General features: G+C 38.2%; 1 pseudogene; it reads right to left on the minus strand.

Annotated features, from left to right (window-relative positions):
• Positions 1-11371: 11371 nt before the first annotated feature.
• On the minus strand, positions 11372-15765 carry LOC130041628 (histone H3.1-like; annotated as a pseudogene).
• Positions 15766-22746: the final 6981 nt, after the last annotated feature.

Raw genomic sequence — 22746 nt, forward strand, 5'->3', positions numbered from 1 at the left:
CCTCTTCTTTATTCCTACTGAACTCTAATATAGGTCAGTACAAATATCCTGGAAACAATCAGAGAATTAAAACAAATACCATGGCTACTACAGAACTTATTGCCACTAAACGACTGACAAAATGAGTTGTCTGTGCATATCTTTGCCTTGATAATGGGAGTATAGCAGTGTCTAAGAATATCAGAAGCAGAAACCAAGTAAACACAAACTTAGTTCTCACATTAAGTTGGGGGGGATTTGGTGTGAGAACCTAGGCAAGTGATCCTAAGAGGAAATAACAACTGGAGATTCATGAGTCCAAAAAGTGTGTGACCTAGTTTTTGGCAATGACATTTGTCCCTTCTCAGTGAAAAGTATAACCAACCAAGAAGTAGTCCCTGTCCCCTTTGTCCTAATGATACACTTGGGACAGCTCTGTCTTTCACAAAAGAGGACTTTCAAAGTTTTAAGTAATTAGATAATAGTTCTAATTAGTGAGTTAAGAAATGCTAGATCATAGACCTCTCTTTAACACAGTTCTAAATAAGGGTGGGTCCAGGAATTAATGCAGGGAGTCAGCTGGATTGCTTGCCAAGACCCACATGGGAGGGACTTTGTTTGATGGGCCCAGTGAGCACATATCATCCCCTCCCATTCAGGGTGTCTAGAGCACACCCTTGATTCTCCTGCTTCTGATGAAGTTTCCGCTTCAGTGGGACAACGGCTTTCTATCAAAGAGTGTCATAACATCCTATCAAAGAGTGTCATAACACAGAAGGTTTCTAATTGGTGTGGAGAGCTCTGAAAGAGCACATTAGTGTAAGCCATAGCATCACCTCTCTTTAGGGAGAGGGAACGAAATTTAAATACACAGGAAGACAGAGATATAATTAATTGCCTTCTTGGCAACCCACCACTCTAATGCCAATGGGATCACTGTGACAAGTTATGAAATTCAAGTCAAAATATTGAACTCAGTCACTTACTCAAGTGGAAGACCCAATTTTAGGCACCCCACAGTTAGGGTGCTGATAGAGAAAAGTCTTCTCTTCATTTCTGAGTAACACATTTAACTGTTGGCATCTACGGGTGCTCTGTTGCCTCTATCAAGGATATATCTGTCTGTAAAGTATACACAAGCATCTATGTAGGGAATAAATGATGAATACAAAATAAACTATGCATATAACAATTTTAAATAATCTGAGTAGTTCCAGAAAATGTAGGAAGTAGAATAAGAACAGATCGATATTAGAAGTCTTTCAAAAAAGCCTGATCGAAAGAGGGCACATCCATAGAGTATAAGTAAAGTAAAGGCCCTCCCGTTGATCATTGATTTGCTCAAGCGAGCCCAGTAACATCTCCATTGGAGACTTTGTTGTTACTGTGTTTGGCATATCAAATACATCACGGGGAGCTTGCCAGGCTCTGCCGTGCGGGCAAGATACTCTCGGTAGCTTGCCAGGCTCTCCGAGAGGGGCAGAGGAATCGAACTCGGGGCGGCCATGTTGGCTACGTGCAAGGCAAATGCCCTACCGCTGTGCTATCAATAGAGTATAAGATGTGAATTATTCAATGTCCCTACCCCCCCAAATTTCTGATTACACAAACTTTATCCAGACCTTAATGAAGATCAGGTCACTGGGTCACCCTAAATGTGATCCTTGATTCAGTGAGCTAGTGGATACCCTGTGTATATTCTACTCTCCACTAGTTTCTACTTCCAATAAATTCTAAAGGTTTTATTCTGTCATTCACCCTGATCCTTGAAAAAGTTCCTGTTAAATATGCACAGAGTCCCCACCAACTCACTGAGTCAAGACTTCAACAAAACCTGGTTCTAATATTTTATGTGTGAGAAGGTTCCTTAGTAGGTATATGCTGAAAGTATTTCCTGCTAATTTTTCATTTTCATATAAATAAAATGTAACCATTTTAATAACTATTTGATCAGTTTTGACAACTACACAAGTTAATGTAATCATAACCATTGATTGAATACTCCCATCAACCCTATATTTCCTCTAACCCATTAGAGTCTTACCACGAACCTGAGATAAATATTGATATTCTTTCTGTCATTGTAGATTATGCTGATCTTAAAATAAGTGGAATCCTACATTATATACTGTCTTTCATCTGACTTCTTATATTAGGTGAATTTATCCATCCTTTCCCTTCTTAGCAGTAGTTCATTTTTCTGAATTCTAGAATTTCACTGTAAAAACATGATATAATTTGTTTTTCCATCACCTGGTAGATGGCAACTTAAATTTTTTTCAGATTTGGTTTCTTATGAAAATGTTTTGCACTTTTGTATACAAGTCTTTGTGTGGACATACAAAATATTATATATGTATCTAAATATCTAGGAATGGGTTTCTGAATTATAACATGAAGTGTATGTATAACTTACTGCCAATGTGGTGTAAGCATTTGGCAGTCCCAGCAACAATGTATAAGAATTTGGTTACCCAGGAGGATTACTCCATAGCTTAGAGGCCAGCCAGGCATTCTAAGGGAAAGGGCAGTTCAGATAGAGAAGGGAGCACCAAATAAAGGGTGTTTGGAGGATCCTCCCAGGAGGGGAGATGTATGTTGAAAGTAGACTATGGACTGAACATGTTTGCCACTCAAAGCCTCTTTTGCAGACCACAACACTCAAAAGGAGAGAGAGAACACAAGGGATTGCCCTGCCACAGAGGCAGGGTGAGATGGGAGGGATGGGGTTGGGAGGGATATTATCCATGGTGGTGGAAAATGGGCACTGGTGGAGGGATGGGTATTTGATCATTGTAGAATTGAAACCCAAGCACAAAAAATTGTAAGTCTACAACTGTACCTCATGGTGTTTCACTAAAAATTAAAAAAAAAATTAAAAAAATTCCTTACCTGCACTTGGTATTGTCTATCTTTAACCTTAGTCTTTTGAATGTGTGTGCAGAAACATTTATATTTAATTTGTATTTCCCTGACTAGTCACCTTAAAAATTCATGTGGTAATTGAAACCTTAGAGCTTCTTTTCACATTTTTTTACTCCTTTAAAAACAGGGTTAATGCAAACTATATTGACTTCAACTTTCTAGCTAAGACTGTCAACACATCCGGTCTATTTGGTTTAGAGCTAGTAATTTGAAGCTCACTAATGGAAAGGTTAGGCACAAAATTACTGGTTCAAGTGAAAGGGTCAATAATATATAAATACATAAATTAGATCATATCATTATTCTGCTTAAAATGTGCCAATGGCATCCCTTGGCAATTGAATAAAATCCAAATCTTGATCTTGGTCCCCAAAGTAAAACGTGAAATAAAACTCCGTGTTCCATTCCATCCTCATCTCTTGAAACTGTCCCCTCACCCAAAGTATTTCTGATATTTTTCTCTTCTTTCTGGTTCTCAAAAAAATCCTATTTGTTCCTGACTTGGCCCCCTCTTCCTGAAATTATATTTACAAAGAGCTCCACGTGCTGCCTTCTTCTGATCATTCTGATCTCAACTTTAGTGTCAGGTCTTTTCTAATGTTTACAAACAGCATCCTTTTATCTCTCTAGCTGGCACAGTCACTCTGCAATTTGTACCTATTTACTGTCTATTTCTCTTGCACTAGAATTCATTCTTCCTGAAACCAAAAATATGTTCATGTTTCTTGGTCATTGATGCATCCCTGGCAATTATCAGCAATGCCAGGAATATGGTATCAACTCATTATTTGGAATATCAAGAAGACAGCGATAAGAACAAGAGAATAGGACTAAGGAGAGCAAAAGAACACATGTTTTCACAAAAACAAAGAATAAGGCCCTCTCCAGCAGACCTTAATAACTCCTTCTGCAATGCTTAGCTGAAAGTCTGGCATAAAATTAAATCTCTTCACCTAAGCTGTCTGTCCCTAACACGTTCCCAGTCACTAAAATCAGAGATGAAGATCACAGAGATTCACAATATTCCAAATGGTTTCTAAGTGAAGGCATCACCATCTATATTGCCCAGTAACAAGTAAGAGTGGTTTGCTTTATGAGATGAACTAGGAAAGAGAAATGTATTAGCATTATGGGAGTATTCTGAGACATAAATGGGAAAAGGGACGTTTCTTTGTTTTATTTTAAACATCCTTCTCCTCAGATACAAGTCTTTGTGTACGAGTCTTTGTGTGGACACATACATACAAAATATTATGTATGTATTTAAATATCTAAGAATGGATTTCTGAATCATAACATGAAGTGGGTGTATAGCTTACTGCCAATGTGGTGTAAGCATTTGGCAGTTCTGTTGTCAATATCTACTGAGTTGTTTTCTATTTTATTCCATCTGTTTTTTTAAAAATTTTTTTATTAATGAAACACCATGAGGTACAGTTATAGACTTATAAATTTTTGTGCTTAGGTTTTAGTTATACAATGATCAAGTACCCATCCCTCCACCAGTGCCCATCCTCCACCACCACGGGTTCCAGCATCCCTCCCACCCCCCACCCCCCCATCCCACCCTGCCTCTGTGGCAGGGCATTCCCCCTTGTTCTCTTTCTCTTCTTTTGGGTACTGTGTTTTGCAAGAGAGGCATTGAGTGGCAATCATGTTTGGTCTATAGTCTACTTTCAGCATGCTTCTCCCACCCTGGGAGGATCCTCACAACACCCTTTATTTGTTGCTCTCTTCTCTATCTGAGCTTCCAAAATACAAAGACAGCCTACAGAATGGGAAAGGATATTCACCAAATACGCATCCGACAAGGGGTTGATATCAAGGATATACAAGGTACTGGTTGAACTCCACAAGAAATCACCCAACCCCATCAAAAAATGGGGCGAGGAAATGAACAGAAACTTGCAAAGAAGAAATCCGAATGGCAAAAAGGTACATGAGAAAATGATCTACATCACTAATCATCAGAGTGATGCAGATCAAAACAACAATGAGATATTTCACACCACAGAGACTGGCCCACATCTACAAGAACAAAAGCAACCAGTGCTGGTGCGGATGTGGCGAGAAAGGGACCCTCCTTCACTGCTGGTGGGAATGCCGGCTGGTCCAACCCTTTTGGAAAACAGTATAAACGATTATCAAAAAAAAATTAGAATTTTATCTCCCATTTGACCCAGCAATAGCACTCCTGGGAATATATCCCAGAGAGGCAAAAAGGTATAGTCGAAGTGACATCTGCAATTGTTTGTTCATTGCAGCACTCTTTACAATAGCCAGAATCTGGAAAAAACCTGAGTGCCCAAGAACAGATGACTAGTTAAAGAAACTTTGGTACATCTACACAATGGAGTACTATGTAGCTGTTAGAAAAGATGAAATTATGAAATTTACATACAAGTGGTACTACATGGAAAGTATCATGTTAAGCAAAATGAGTCAGAAAGAGCGGGATAGACACAGAAAGATTGCATTCATCTGGGGAACATAAAGCAACAAAAAGGGAGACTCACACCCAGGAATGACTGAGATTAGTATCAGGAATTTTGCTCCATGTTTTCCCACGTGCTAGGGGAAAAGGAAGCTCAGATATTCCATCTGTTAATCACTTTTTATATCCTTATACTGCATACATGGTGAAATTAGTTTTTTCTTCTGACTTATTTTTTTGTGTGTAATTTTCTTTCAGTCCTCTCATTTGTTATGATTGGAAATTTTCATTTTTAATAACTGGAAAGTATTCCATTGTATTCCATTGTATAATATATCATATCTTCTACCAGTCATCTATCAACAAGCACTTAATTTGTTTCCATATTTTAACTATAGTAAATAACCCTGCAATAAATAGTGGGGTAATAATACTTGGCATATACATTTTATTATTTTATATTCTGTGGATAGGTACTGAAAAATGGTTGAGTGGTAGTTCTAATTTTAGATTCTAAGTGTCACAATGGCCACGTTACTCGTCCCACTCGAGCAAATTGATGAACAACTGGAGGACAGTGACAGTGACAGTGAGGAAGCTCCATAATGTTAAAAAAAATGGTTGCTCCAACTTATATTCTTATCAAGAGTGTGCAAGGGTTCCTGGAGAAAGAGTTAATTTAAATACTCTTTTTAAAAATAATTTTAATGGGTCAATGGTGTAGCTCAATGATAGTGCACTTGCCTAGAATGTGAAGCCCTGGGTTCCATACCTAGACCCCTCCCCCCTACACACACACACAGAGAGAGAGAGAGAGAGAGAGAGAGAGAGAGAGAGAGAGAGAGAGAGAAAATAATTCCCTATTGAAGTATCATTGCATTATAACATTATGTAAGTTTTAGGTGTATACTATTGCAAATCAACATCTATAGACGCTACATTAAGTTAAAATATTCTTATATAGACAATCAGTATCTTTTAGATGGTTTCAAGTTTCTGAGGCATTATATCTTTCTCATTGTGGCTGAAAGCTTTCCATTTTCATGATGTTTTGATCCTTTTCTTCAAGCCTCTTCAGTGGCAAAAAGCTCAGCTTGCTAACCCGGCCAGATTCTGGCCTGCCACTTCTAAACCTCATTTTTATTCCTTCTAGTTTGTAATCTGATCACTTTGATCCTTTGTAACAGACTTCAAACTCAGTTTTTTATTCAAATTGAAAATCCAGTGAGAAGTGGGGTTTTTCTCTGGCTTTCCCATCTTTTTCTCTGGTCACTTATAAAGTGATAATAGAAAGATAGATAGATAGATAGATAGATAGATAATCAATGTATCATTTGTCGGGTTTTTGAATCACTTTTCAAGAGGGTTGTGGCAACCTTTTGGTGTCCACACAGAAATACTTCCATATTTGCTTCATATTTTCTTTACAGTGCAAGTCTGTAAAGTTCATGTACTCTGCCAAAATCCTGGGGTTCTAATTAAACTCTCTGTAGAGCCATTGACTTTCTCGTAATGTGTGTAATAACAAAATAAAAAACAAATGAAATCACTCCCAAAGTTTGAATCAGTTTTACAAAGGTTTCATTTTAATTTTATTCTACAGCATTCAGTTATCCATGTTATTCCATTATTTTCTGCATTCAATTATTCATTTCATAAGAAAGTTCATAAAACCTTTTATATGCTAGAAGTTAGTTATAGATGGCAATGAAGGGTTAACACTTACAAGAAACAAATTTATATAATTTCTTATACTGTAAATGTTTTTGTGCTTGGGGCAAGGGATTTTATGTTCAGTAGTAAAGTGCCTCCTTAGAATTTATGAAGTCCTGAATTCTATCTCAGAAAAAAAGGATAGGGGAAGTTAAGGAAGGAAGGGAAGGAGGGAGCAGAAGGGGAGAGGAAGAGAAGGAGAAGTGAGCTGAGGGGAAGAAAGAGGAGGGAAGGAGATGAGAGGGAAGGAGAAAGGAGGAGACAGGATGAAAGGGGGGAGGGGAGGGGAGGGAAGGGAAGGAAAACCATTCAGATTCTGCAGAGTGGGTATTCACACAGAATTTCCTTTCCTCTGAGTTAGGTTAGTATTTCTTAAAGTCTTCAACTGATTGGATAACACGCACCCATACTATGCAGGTAAATATGCTTGAATCAATATGTACTAATTTAAAGTTTGTATCAACTTTAAGTTAGATGAATACTAGATATTTTTCACCTGTCCCAATAGACCATAAACTGACTGACAATATATGTCCAATATGGTAAGCTGAATGATCAGATCGTGGATAAAAGAAAGACTGAATATTTGCTGAGCAAATTTTCTGTGCCATATCCTTTGCACTCATATAAGTCAAAACTCACTTTGAATTGTTAGGATGTTACAAATAACACCTACTTTTCTAGATGAAATAAAGCCAAAGAAGCTAATAACCTGTCCAGGATCAATCAACCTACAAGTATCTAGTCCAGTTTAGTACAGCAACAAAGCTGGGAAGAGGGGATTCCAGGTTGCAAGGAGCGGGGAAGAGCTTGACTGGATGACTTTACAAGTTCTTCTCTCTGAGTGAGAAAATTCACTGTTTTTCTAAGTCATAATGTCATAATATGTGATTCTTCACTCAGTGATTCTTTACATGTGTATATCTTCCTTAAGAGTCTAGGGGCCAGAGAAATAGTATAGTGTATAAAGCACTTGACTTCACACCACTAACCCACGCTCAGTCCCTGGCATTGTGTATGATCCCTGAGCATCACCAGGAGTGATCTCTGTGAACAGAATCAGGAGCAAACCCTGATCACAGTCAGATACAGTCAAAAACAACAACAAATAAAAAGAGAACATGGGGGCTTGTTCTTCAAGCCTGCATTCTCCCTTGAACATTTGCTTCTCTGACTTGCTTGTCTCTTTGCTTGCTTATTTCCATCTTGGAAAGCTTGTGTTCTCTCTTAAACACATTTTCCCTCTTTTTCTACTCACATCTTTGTATGCAACTTTCGCTCACTGAAAACTTTCTTTTGGGGGCCAGTTATAGTACAGCAGGCAGGACACTTGTCTTCCATATGGCCAGACTGGCATCCCACATGATCTTTTGAGCACTACAGGAGTGATCCCTCTGTGCAGAGCCAGGAGTAAATCCCAACTACACACACACACACACACACACACACACACACACACACACACACAGAGCTAAAAGTATTTATGTGTGCTACTATGTGTACATGGGCTGGAGCGATAGCACAGCGAGTAGGGTGTTTGCCTTGCACACAGCCAACATGGCCGAGCCAAGTTCGATTCCTCTGCCCCTCTTGGAGAGCCCAGCAAGCTACCGAGAGTATCTCGCCCGTACGGCAAAGCTTGGCAAGCTACCTGTGATGTATTCGATATGCCAAACACAGTAACAACAAGTCTCACAATGGAGACATTACTGGGCCCTCTCGAGCAAATCAATGAACAATGGGAGGACAGTGACAGTGACTACTTGTACATAAAAAAAAATAATTAACAGTATAGGATATTTATACACACCTATATATATATATATATATGCACATTTATATATATTTACAGAGGCCCACTCCCAGTGTCACTGTCCAGAGGCAGTGACATTCAGCGGTGCTAATGCAAGAGGTGGAGCATGTGATACCAGTGATGAAAATCAGGGCCTCAAACAGGCTGGGCATGTGTTCTAGTACTTCAGCTATCTCCCAAGCTTCTCACTGTATTTTCAAACCAATAGCCATCATACATAAAGATATTTAACTTTATTTAGTGAGGGTTGGGAGGGAAAATAGGCAGAGATTAACCCAAAATTCATCATCCTAAATAGACCTTTTTTTTGTTGTTTTTATTTTTTGTTTTTTTGGGTCACACCCGGCAATACACAGGGGTTACTCTTGGCTCATGCACTCAGGAATTACTCCTAGCAGTACTCGGGGGACCATATTGGATGCTGGAAATCAAACTCGGATGGGCCTCGTGCAAGGCAAATGCCCTCCCCACTGTGCTATCGCTCCAGCCCCCCGAAATAGACCATTTTAATGGCTTTCAGCTTGATAGATTTACATTTTTAAAATTGTAAAAATTCTGCAGTGGACATTCTTATATATGAAATTATATATATTATATATTATATAAATTTATGCATATATCCATAGCATGAACATTTAGAAGTGGAATTTTTTATCAAAATGCTATCTCAGTATAATTTTAATTTTTCTTTGAGATGAAAAATCTTTTCTTATGTTTATTGGACATTTAGATATTCACTTTTATAAAGCACCTCTTCTTGTCTCTTTTTCTGCCAATTTTTTATTGGATTTATCAATAGGGTAATTTTTTTATATTAGTTTGAGAGTTTTCCTGTATCTGAGTGACTCTACATGTTCCACATCCAAATCTCAGCCCTCTCTTAGATCCTAACACTACAGGATTCTTTATCTTTTTGGGTTTTTTAAAATTTTATTTTTGACTTACAATATTTTCCCTTCATATCACCTTTTTGTTTGGGTCATTTATTATCTAGTGGTATTATTCTTTCTTGTATTCCCTCCAGTTTAATAATCATGCCTAAAATTCTTTATCTTTTACTTTCAAATTATTTTAAACTGATTTATATAACATTGACAAGATGTTTGTATTTTATTTTTACAACAGAGTGAATTTGCAGACAAGTATCTATCAGTGAAATCAGCACTACAATCTATGTCGTAAATAGATCCATCACCTCAAAAACTTCCAATCACCCTCATTACTATCATCTTCATTATCTTTTTATACTAACATTTAACATGAATCTGCTCTCTTAACAAATTCTTCTTTTTGTTTATTTTTGGGACATGCCCAGCAGTGCTCAGTGCTTTACTCTTGGCTCTGCACTCCGGCATCATTTCTAGGGGGTTCAGGAGACCTTACGGGTTACCGAGGATCAAACCTTGGTTGGCTACAAGGCGACCAGCCTACTCACTGTATTTTCTCTCTAGTCCCTTGCTTAACAAATTCTTGAGAGGGTATCGATAAAGTATTAACTATAGGTGCTATTCCATGTAGCTGATCTATGATACTTATTTAATTGCTTACCCAAAACTTTATACCCTTTACTATTAATTTCCTATTGTCTCTTCCTTACAATTTTTAGCAGCCTCATTCTGTTTTTAGTTTTAGTGTGCTTAACTATTTTAGATTCTTCATTATCAGTGTGATGATTTTTCCTTCTGTATCTGATTTATTTCATAAATTTTCTCCAGGCTTATCTATTTACCTATATATGGCAGGATTCCCTTCTCGAGACTGAATAACATTCTATTTATACATCTCATTTTCTTAATCCATTTATCCAGAGAAGGGCATTAATAATTGCTCCCATGTCTTGGCTATTGTAAGTTATGCTTCACTGAGTACAGGATTACAGATATCTCTTCGAGATTTTAATTTCAGTTCCTTTAAGTATATACTCATATGTGGGATTGCTGAATCATATGGCAGTTCATCTAATTCTGAGTTCTGTTGCTTCATTTCTGTTTCTTTTGATTCTTATTGTGTTTTTTTATATCTTAGATTTTCCTCACATCTGTTTATTGAAATAAGAGCTTAAAGTTCTCATTTGTGTTGTAAATATTTTTCTATTAGGCTTCAATTTTCTATACGAATAGTATGGGATTTTTTTTTCTCCTTTCTTAAAACTTTCCATGAGATTTTACCTCAATGATTTCTGGGGCTTATTTCTTGAGTGAAATGAGTTTTTCTAAACTTCTATACAAAGACTTAATTCAGGGCAATTTTTTTTAACTACATAGAGCTCCCTCTTCTGTTGCTTTTTCACAGTGTCCAAAACATGTCTTTGCTTCTGAGAATTCATGGTTCTTCCTATATAACTTTTTTTATTTAGACCTGCTTTTTCCTTTGTTATTTTGATCTTCTCTCTCTCTCTCTCTCTCTCTCTCTCTCTCTCTCTCTCTCTCTCTCTCTCTCTGTGTGTGTGTGTGATGGTCTAAGAAGGGAATCCTGAAATCTGGAATAGTTCTGAAAATTTACAAAGTCTACACTTCTTCATCCTCTTTAAGCATTTTTCCACTCTATCACTCCATAAAAAGACATGTTAACAGCACTAAAATGTCACTAAAGACTAAAAGCTACTCTCGATTTGTTTTCTCTTCTCTGGTTACACACTAACTTGCTTCCCTGCTTTCCCTGCCCACTTCCCCCTAAAACCAAGAAGGCTATTGAGTAACAAATGCTTGAGTAATATGTAAGATTTTTATTGAGTAACATAAAAGATTTCTACTTCTCTTTATATAGCTATAAAACTTCAGATTTCCATTTCTTCTATCATTTTTGCTAGGGTTGTTATTTGCAAAGATTTTGTCCAGTTATATGTATTTTCAAATTGTTGAACAAAGTTGCAGCACTCACAAGGAATCATGCCCTTTCCCTGCAGCACTTATACACACCTCACTGCCATGTGGATCAAAGACAGCAGCAGGAATGCGGGACAGCATAACCGCCCGGGACTAGAAGCAGCTCTGCAAGGATCATGCTTGTTGCAGGAGGTTGCTTCCATATGCTCACTAAGCAGGTACTCTAAGCCACTGAGCCACTTACGGGTCTCCTACTATCCTTTTATTTGTTAACTAGTTTATAGCAGGTATTCTTTTTTAAAATTGTATTTATTTTTTAAATTTTATTTTATTTTTATAAAGTAGTTCACAATATTTGATTACGTATAATATTCAAACACCAATCCCACCACCATTACACCTTCCCATCACCATATTTTGGGTGTTTCCATCCCAAACCCCAACCCCTGCCCCAAAGAAGAACAGAAATAATTTATTTTGTATTATTTGTTATAAATAAACCACTGAAAATTCTCCAAAAAAATTTTCCTTAGAGGACAGTGTGTGAAGATTGTTGTATTTCACCCAGGGGCCATTAAGCCCTTCTAATGAGAAATTACTAATATGTTGTTAAAGATTGAGCCTTGTGTGCTATCACTGTCACTGCCATCCCGTTAATCATCGATTATTCGAGCGGGCTCCAACAGCGTCTCCATTTGTCCCAGCCCTGAGATTTTAGCATCATAAACTTTATGTTCTCTCTCTCTGTGGATGCGGCACGCGAGCTGCATGTCCTTGGGCATAATGGTGACACGCTTGGCGGGGAATGCACAGAGGTTGGTGTCCTCAAAGAGCCCCACCAGGTAGGCCTTGCACGCCTCCTGCAGCATCATGATGTCCAAGCTCTGGGAGCGCAGATCAGTCTTGAAGTCCTGCATGATCTCACGCACCAGCCTCTGGAACGGCAGCAGGCGGATCTCGTGTAGCGCGCGGTGTCGGGCCAGTAGTGGTGCCGCTTCTTCTCGCCACCCGTGGCTGGCATGCTCTTGTGGGCCGCCTTGGTGGCCAGCTGCTTTGGGGGCACCTTCCCGCCCGTTGACTTGCATGCCGTCTGCTTAGTACAAGCCCTCTCTTTCTTCCCAACTCAACTGGAGATGCCTTCAGGGTTAGGAAAATGAGACCCATTTTAGCTATTGTTGTTGGCATATTTAGTATGTCACAAGTGGCTTGCCAGGCTCTGCTGTGCGGGCTGGATACCCTCAGTACCTTGCTGAGCTCTCCTGTTGAAAGATGTAGGCTTTTGGGGCGATCTCTAATCGTCCTTGTGTGCTATATCCATATATATATATGGATATATATGTGTGTTTGCATATATATGTATATATGTAAAAATATATTTCCCTCTAAAGTTGGTTGCCTTCTACGTTAAACTCCATCAAATGTGGTGCACTACTCTTGGAGTATGAGTGGTGTGAGGTATGAGATGTCATAGGGCCACAAATGAGGCCGTTTTAGCAGGCATTCTTAATTTGAATACAAATTAAGTATTTTATCACTTCCCAGACAATATTAGACTGTTAGAATATTTTAACTCTATCTTACCATCAATATCACTAATATTTTTACTCTATCTCACTCATCTTAATTTCCATGCCTTTTAATTATATGTAATGTGTAACACTGTAGCACTGTCCTCCCATTGTTCATTGATTTGCGAGTGGGCACCAGTCACGTCCCCCATTGTGAGACTTGTTGTTACTGTTTTTGGCATATTGAATACGCCATGGGGAGCTTGCCAGGCTCTGCCATGCAGGCAGTGTACTCTCGGTAGCTTGCCAGGTTCTCTGAGAGGGACAGAGGAATTGAACCTGGGTCGGTTACACGCAAAGACAAACGCCATACATACATCTGGTCAATCCCTGTGAACCATTATTATTTATTATATGTAATATATGCATATATATGGTCAACCCCCAAGAGCCATTATTATTTCTTAATTAAAAGTAATATATACATATATATGGTCAGCCCCCATGAGCAACATTATTATTATTGTTTTATATAAGATGTATTCCTTTGGATTTGTTCATGTTTGACTTTTCAGTGACTGTTTATTCATTTGTTTAGAAGCATGTGTTTCTATGCTTTTACCTGGGAGCTGTTTGTTTTAGGTGTTAATATTTACTGCTCTGTTTGTGAGCAATCATCTCTACCTTTACTTAGAAATATATTACTTTAAGAGATATATTTTGCTGTTTCTGTGCATAGATTTCTGTACTGGCACTTTACAGCACTTTACTGGCACTGTTCTTCTTTTTCTGAAAATTCCAAAAGTTACCTCATATTATTAACTAATTTAAGAGCACAGGGACAATGTTTTTTGTTGTCTGCACCTTTAAGACAACAAGGTTATTAGTCACTAGTTTGTCATGCTCTTGAATAATTATGATGAAGAATAATGATGAATTATAATTAATAACTTTATCATATACTAATTTTATTCATACTCAATATTCTTCTTTATTTTATGTTGTATTTCACTAAGTTCTTATTGCTTATTAAAACAAGTTGCTTAAATTCTTTTTATTTATTATTCACTAAATATCTCATTAAAAAAGTCATTCTGCCTTCACTATTTTTCTTTTTCAAAATTTTACTGACAGGTTCTTTAAGTCCATGTTCTCCCTTGAACATTTACTTTCTCTCTTTCTCTCTCCTCACATCTAAGATTCAATAAAAACTATCTTGCTTCAAGATTTTAAAAGATAAAATTTTACTGATATATTCTCATTTTTCATTATTTTGGATATCTAAAAACTGATATAATGTGCAGACATAAATGAAGTGGGTTCTTATTTGAAAGTAACATATTTATAAACTAATTTATACTAAATCTACTGTCTTTACTAAGTAAATGTATTTGTTCTAGCAATGTATTTCTTCTCAGTTACAGAGGTCACATATCTGAGAAGCACAAGTGCATGCACATGTATTCTGTACACTGTATTTTCTTTTGTGTATAAAAGTTTTTGTTAATATTATAAATGAAATACAATTTCACGATTCTTGCCAACTGACTATTACATAAAAAGCCACCATGCAGAGCTGAGTAGTTTTAATTATTTTTTTCTGAGTCTTCTTTGGGGCTGGAGCGATAGCACAGTGGGTAGGGTGTTTGCCTTGCACACGGCTGACCTGGTCCACCTCAGTTCGATTCCTCCGCCCCTCTCCAAGAGCCGGGCAAGCTACTGAGAGTATCTTGCCCACATTGCAAAGCCTGGCAGGCTCACGTGACATATTCGATATACCAAACACAGTAACAAGAAGTTTCACAGTGTTACTGGGCCCGCTCGAGCAAGTTGATGAACAGTGGAGGACAGTGACAGTGACAGTGACAGTCTTCTTTGGTTTTCAAAGTAGATGATGCAAAAAAAAAAAAAATTAAAGAAAAAAAATATTGTCTCTAATTTCCCAATTCTATGCCCATTTTATATTTATATGAAATAAATTATATCTTAAAATATTATTAGATGCAAGTTAACTTAATAGTAATATGTCATATCCATTCACTACAATATTATTCAGCCAAAACAAGTAATGCACTTTTTCATGCTCTGATGTAGATCAACTTTGAAGAAGTGCTAAGTGTAAGACCAGCTATAAGACCAAATAGCATATGAATGTCTGGAACAGTTAACTCCATAGACAGACAAAAGATTAATAGTAGATAAAAGCTGGGCAAGGATATAAACTCATCAACGGCCAAGATCCAGAGACTCTAAAATAAAGCCCTTGGAAGAGACCAACATAGAGCGTCCTGGCCCCGGGCCAGGCTGTCTTTACTGGGGCGGGGCAACTCAGAGGGAAGCGGGTTTAGTTTCTCTCCCCACCCCAGAAGAACCAGCCTAAAACCTCCAGAACTCAACTGCATCCATACTCAAGGTTGCTCTCCATAGGCTAGGGCAAGCCTCACCCATGACAGAACCTGCAGAAAAACCCACGTGTGCAGGACCCGTAACTGAAATCTCCAAGATTGCTAGGAGCAGGACTGGGCCTCCTTCCCCAGATCCCAAGTTTCCCAGTAGTTTGGCAGTCATACCCACAAACTGCCACCAGTGCCATATAATCTCATCAATGGCCAAGAAGAGATTGACATAGGTCTTACCCACTAGTGAATCTGCTCTGTAACCATATTCTAAATTTCAGAATTCCTGGAACATGTGGCCACATTCTTGGCCATGTGACCTCTCATACTCTAACCTACTGATGTACCAAAAGTAGCACACATTTGTTTGGCTTTAACATGTATGCTTTTAGTCTCTTATACGAGGGCTTAAATGACTACAGGATGAAATACAACAATCTTCACATACCTTCCTGTTATGGTTGTGGGAAGGTACACGGTGGTGGGATTGGTTTTTGAATATCAAATGTAATAAATTTATAAAAATAAAATAAAATTATTTTTAAAAAAGAGCTAGGCAAGGTTGGGATATAAGAATAGGTGGATGATTCAGGCTTTCTGTTTGAGGTGATAGTTGGTAATTTATTAGATCATGGCTATGTATGACTATAAATATACTAAAATAATTGAACTGTGAAGTTGAAATACATTAATTATATGGTGTGTAAATTAGTTCTCATTAGAGATGTGTTTTTTGTTGTATTTGGGAGTCATACCTGACAGAACTTGGGGATTACTGCCAGCTCTGTGGTGATCATGTTCTTGGTGATGCTCAGGGGACCATGCAGTACTTAGGATCAAACCCACACCTCCAAGTATGCAAAATCTAATCTAAACCCATTAATCTATCTTTCTGGCCTTAACACTAATTTGTTCATTTAAAATGTGATAACTGAAAATACACAGCATCATTATCATCTTAAGGAAATGGAGAAAAAATTTGCTTCAACTTCAGATAAACTGCCAACAATTATGAAAGACTTTAAATACTTATTAAAAAAAAGCTTTAAGTAAGTCATTTCAGGGTGATGTGTTCCCATATTTTCAGATCTCAAAATGTAAAAAGATCTAAATTTTATTCTCATTTAAATAACATATCATGCCCCAAACAGGTAAGAAAAATCATGATCTTTTTCTCTTTTGTCATTGATCTTTTAATTTTCAAGCTAAAACTATGTTCAGATTTTTAAATTGCTCTGTAACTTTTTATTCTAAAATAAACTGTTTTCTTAAATAAAATAAAACGTGAAAGTTGCATTTCTATATTTTCCTTTATTTTATTTATTTAGTTATTTATTTTTGCTTTTTGGGTCACATCTGGCGATGCTCAGGGGTTACTCCTGGCTTTGTACTCAGGAATCACTCCTGGCGATGCTCGGGGGACCATATGGGATGCTGGGAATCGAACCCGGGTCGGCTGTGTGCAAGGCAAATACCCTACCCGCTGTGCTATTGCTTCAGCTCCGATCCTTTATTTTAAAAGAAAAATTCCAAGCTAGTACTTCAGTTATATATGACATGACTCTAGGCTCAAAATATTCATTATTTTGTTAATTTCGAAGATTTACACATTATGTAAGACAATACGATATCTTACGTAAAAAGGAGGCTGGTCAAAATATCAACAACTGCACTCTCCAGAAGCTCCTGAAAAATTGCTTCCAATCAGATCTGCAAATGGAAGAGACTAGTAGGAGACTGGAAGACTGAAGATAACAGCAGCAACTGTCCTGCTCTGGCTTCTCATCTAGATGTACAAGCAGCACGTAGGACAATGTACATTTTCATCAGTGTTAACTCAAAGCAGCCCAGCCACAGCAGGTGTGTATCTCAGCCTCCAGGGTCCTGCATAGCAACTGACTCTCAAACTAGGAACCTCTGTGGCACTGTGCCCAGGACTGCCTGGGGACTATGTCCTCTAATACTTGTGGTACAGTTATTGTTTCTTACAGCCTTCTCTTCAGTTCTTTTGTCGTGCTTATAATCAATTCTCATTTTAAATTAATTAAATTTAATTAATTGTCACTGTCACTGTCACTGTCCTTTCATTGTTCATCGATTTGCTCGAGCGGGCCCAGTAACGTCTCCATTGGAGTCTTTGTTGTTACTGTGTTTGGCATATCGAATACATCACGGGTAGCTTGCCAAGCTCTGCCGTGCGGGCGAGATACTCTCGGTAGCTTGCCGGACTCTCCGAGAGGGGCGGAGGAATTGAACTCGGGTCGGCCATGTTGGCTGCGTGTAAGGCAAACGCCTTACCGCTGTGCTATTAATCCAATTTAATTCTCTTTAGTTGGTGACTTTTTTTTTGTCTTTTTTAGTCACATCACGGCAAAGCCTGACAAGCTACCCGTGTCGTATTCGATATGCCAAACACAGTAACAACAAGTCTCAAAAATGGAGACGTTACTGGGCCTGCTCAAGCAAATCGATGAACAATGGGAGGACAGTTACACTCAATGATGCTCAGGGGTTACTCCTGGCTCTGCACTCAGGAATTACTCTTGGCAATGCTTGGGGGACCATGTGAGATGCTGGAAATTGAACCAGGGTTGGCCATGTGCAAGGCAAATGCACTACCTTTTGTACTATCACTCCGGCCCCTAGTTGGTGACTTTTACTGTGTAGGAAATATAACAAATAAATAACCTAAGAACAGTTTTTCTATTCAAATTTTAACAATAATTCTTATCAGAATGGATGGTGATTGTTTAAATAGCCATATTACCTAAAGCAATGTATGGATTCAATGTATTCACGAAAAACCCAACAGCAGTCCTCACATATCACATAAAACCAAAAATATCATTATAGAGGCAGGCTGGGGGAGGGGGAATTGTGATGGGAGGGAAATTGGGGACACTAGGACTGGGAAATGTAGACTAGTGGAGGGATGTATGTTGAAACACTGTATATCTGAAACCTAATTATGAACAGCTTTGTAAGGTCTATCTCACAGTGATTCTATTAAAAACTTTTTTGAAAGAAATCATTATGTTTATTTGCAGCTACAAACGACCTCAGAGTTAAAATGTAAAGAAAAAAAAGACAAAAATGAAGATATAACATGCCCTAATTTCAAACTATACCTCAAAATGATAGTGGATAAAGCAGAATGCTACTGGAGTAAATTAACAAACTCAAAAATGGAACAAAACTGACTGCCCAGAAATAAAGCCATATCTATATGACAACTAATTTGTGACAAAAGGAGCTGATAATTTATAATGGCAGTAGAAAATGATCTTCAGTATTGAGAAGACTGGACAGTCACATGCAAAGAATGAAAACTAAACTACAACTTAATCTGTACACAAACATCAGTTTTAAATTTATTAAAGACCAGAATGTATCTATGCAGAGATAGTACCAGGTTCTACCAGTTAAGAGCCCCAGCCCACTGGGTTTTCCTTTCCTCACCTTTCCCATAGCCCCAAACCCAGGTTACTACCTGTGTCCCACAGGTTGACTACACATTGGAAGTTTCCACAATCCCTTCCTCAGGTTTTGTTAACTTACTAGAGTAGTTCGCAAAATGCAGAGATATATTTTACTTGCTGGATTACATGTTTATTAGAAAAGGATGAAAGGATACGTTCAGATGAAGAGACATTTGCAATATGGTATGGGGAAAGGTGTGGTAGACTTCAAGAGCCTACCACAGGTCCCCCATGAACAACACCCCCAAACTCTCTTCAGCATGCTGAGTGAAATGAGTCAGAAGGAGAGACATAGAATGATTACACCCATTTTCTGGAATATAAAAGACATAGTATAAGACTAATACCCAAGGACAATAGAAATGATGGCAAGAAGGATTGGCCTACAGCTAGAAGCTTGCCATAAGGGTGGGGGTGGGGGTGGGTAGCAGGGAGGGCAGTTAGAACAGAGAAGGAACCACCATGACAATGATAGCTGGGAATGGTCAATCTGGACAAGAACTGAGCGCTGAAAGGAAGTAAAGGGATATACATGATAACTGTTTGGTACCTACTTGAGAGAGAGAGAGAGAGAGAGAGAGAGAGAGAGAGAGAGAGAAAGAGAGAGAAAACTGCTATACAGATAGGCCGGGGGAGGGGAAGGGGGTCAGGTGGTTGTAGGTGGGAAACTGAAGACATTGGTGGTGGGAAATATACATTGGTGAAATTGGTGAAGGGATGGAGGCTGGAACATTGTATGACTGAAACTCAATCATGAACAACTTTGTAATTGCGTATCTATGATTCAATTTTTAAAAACCTTCTTTGTAAAAAAAAAAAGGTTTGTAAAAAGAAAAAAAACACTCTTCAGCCCCCATCCATTTGGGTTCTTACAAAATCTTCATAACATAGGTGTTATTAAATTAAGGCATTAGCCATAGAACAGGATTCCACTTCCAGTGACTCTTCCTCTGAAGAGGTGAAGTGCGGAAGTAAATTTCAACCATCTAATCTCCTGGTTGACCAGTTCCGGGTTTAGTGGAGTCTAAGGTGACTCATCAACATAACAAAAGGTACCTTTTGTTTTGAGCCTGGAAAAGCTTGCATTTAAGGGCTCTGGGCCAGAAAGAGATGAAGACTACATATATTTCTAAATCAATTTGTAATATTCACTAAAAACAACTAAATCCGTTGTAATATTCACTAAAAACAACTGAATTTGTCACACTTGCTGTTTCTGCCACAGTACATCATGGTCTATAGAACATTCTCATCCTAATAAATAGAGAAATAACTATATATGAAAAAATAATGGCATATGTATGCTAAAGCAGAAGGATCCCTGGGGCATAAGCCAAAGATGTTTACAATTGGAAGCTATTTTTTTCCCTTTTCAGAAAAAGCAAATTATCTCAAGATTTTCCATGAAATGTTTTGACTTTTCTTTCAATGAAGAAAAATTTTTTTCTCAAATAATGTAACTAATAGACATGAAGAACTGCTATGGAGCCTTTTCTCAGCCAGTTAAAGCAGCAAGAAAATTATTTTACATCAGTTGCTGACAACCAGTGTGCCTCTAAGGGGCATATAATGAGAGAACTGTCAGGCATGATGAGTGTCCAGTATGGAAATATTTAATTAATGAGCTCTTGTCTTGCCTCTAGGTAATTCTTCACAGTCCTAAGGAGAAAGAGAGAGAGAATGGAGAGCAGGAGGGAGGGAGAGAGTCACCCTCTGATCAGTCTGGGGAACTGAAAAATCACAATGACTACTGAAAGCTCCATTTTCATTTTTTTAAAAAAACCCATGTCACCTATATATCTTGATGGATCTCTTTTTTGAAATATGCTTAAGGTTTTAAATAATTAGGCTGCCACAGATTGTAGACAGCTATTTTAGATCTTATATTAAGAAAAAATGTGACAGAGTTCATGTAATTATTTAGGTTTTGGGCCACACCTGGTTTGCCTGGGATCTACATCCAGCTCCCTGGTAGGGAGTTTTATCTCTGTACCCTCCGCACCTCACTCCCGCCTCCAGTGGCACTCAGGGGACCCTGGGTGCTGAAGAGATAACCCAGGCCTCCTGCCAGCAAAGTCTTCTGAGTTACCCCGCCTTAGGGAAGGATTTATTCCTTCAAGCTTTGAATTTGGTCATTACAACAGTATGTGCATCTATCAGAAAAGAACAGTGCATAGGCATGTATGAGGTATTCATGGTCACAAGGCCGGGTGTGTTCAGGATCCAGGGTTCAGTCAGTAATGCCTTGGTCCTCGGTTTATAATTACCCTTTCTGTGGGTTAGAATAATATCAGTAAAGGAATACTGCTTTCCAACTTCAAGGTCATTTTACCCTTAGGTGAGAATTGTACTCTGTTTCTGTGTTGCCTTAGTGCTTTCAGAGCAAAACAAGGCCAGGGAGAGAGCTCAAAAGGCTGGAGAGTGTGTTTTGTATGCAGAAATGCTGAGTTCAACCCCAGGCACTCAATTCCCTGAGCACTGCTGGGAGCAACTCCTGAAAGTGGCAAGCAGTCTCCTAGTACCAGTAATTAAAGAAGTAATAAAGCAAAATGTAGCACCTATTCTTAGGAGAAACTTATTTCCTCTGTTGCAACATCCTTGCCTAAAGCAAAGAAAATATTTAGAGTGAGTAGACCTCAGACACATCAAGTCTCCAGAATTCCCACATCACCATTGTCCTCTTGTCCTCCAAATCACAAGAATGTCTTTCTATTTCAGGTAAGAATAACAGCACATTTTAAGTCATTTAAGCCTAGAATTTCAATACCAATTCTAAATGACATCCAGAAGACTATGTCTGGTGTTCAGCATGTGCCCCCTAGAATATTCCTGTGGTTGGTATTTGCTTTCAGTGATCATTGTCCAGGCCACACTAATTATTAAATACTTTAACATTTCTTATACAAATCTCTCCCAAATATCTTCAATATCTTTTCTAATTCTTATTAAATATTGAAAAGTCGCAATAGCCCTCCCACCACGGTCAATAATTCTCTTTTATACCAGACTAAACCACTTCTTCTTGAAATAGGCAGAACCCTAACATGACAGCAGCAAGCCCCTTAAAAGTACAGAAAGGGTCAATCTTCCTCATTCTCCAGTCAACACACCCAGCATAAAACATTTCCTTCTACAAATCAGAGAGGACATTAAAGAAAGTGAGAGTTAGAAGAACAAAAATATTTTTAAATGTGGAATTAAAATATCTGAATTGTTTAGGAAGGTTTTAAACAATTTATCTTCAATTTATCTTCAACTCTCAATTCTCTGCCTAAAAAAAAAAAAAAAGCTAATTTGTTCAGGGCTTTTGATGCCCAAGTGAACTGTTCAGTTATACAGCTATAATGGGAAGCAATTAATATTAACAAATTTTCCAACTCACAAATTTATTTTAGTTGACTGGAACAATTGCAATCTGTTCAAACACAAGTAGCAGTTTCATTTCTAACTAAAAATGAGTATCACTTTCCTTGGGAACCTGGAAAATGCGTGAACTGTGCAAGTGCGCCATCTGCTGGTCACTAAGACTGACTGACTAAGGCCCTGAGGCCCTTGTCCAAGGCAGTTGGTGCAGTTGACTGGAGCAGAAGGTAACCGAAGCTTTACCAACCACATCAAGCCCTGATGCTAATTATCACAGGGAAGCCATTTTCCCCCAAGGAAAGTGGTGTGTG

Source organism: Sorex fumeus, unplaced genomic scaffold, assembly GCF_029834395.1.
Source record: "Sorex fumeus unplaced genomic scaffold, SorFum_2.1 ptg000098l, whole genome shotgun sequence".
Classification (NCBI taxonomy): domain Eukaryota; kingdom Metazoa; phylum Chordata; class Mammalia; order Eulipotyphla; family Soricidae; genus Sorex; species Sorex fumeus.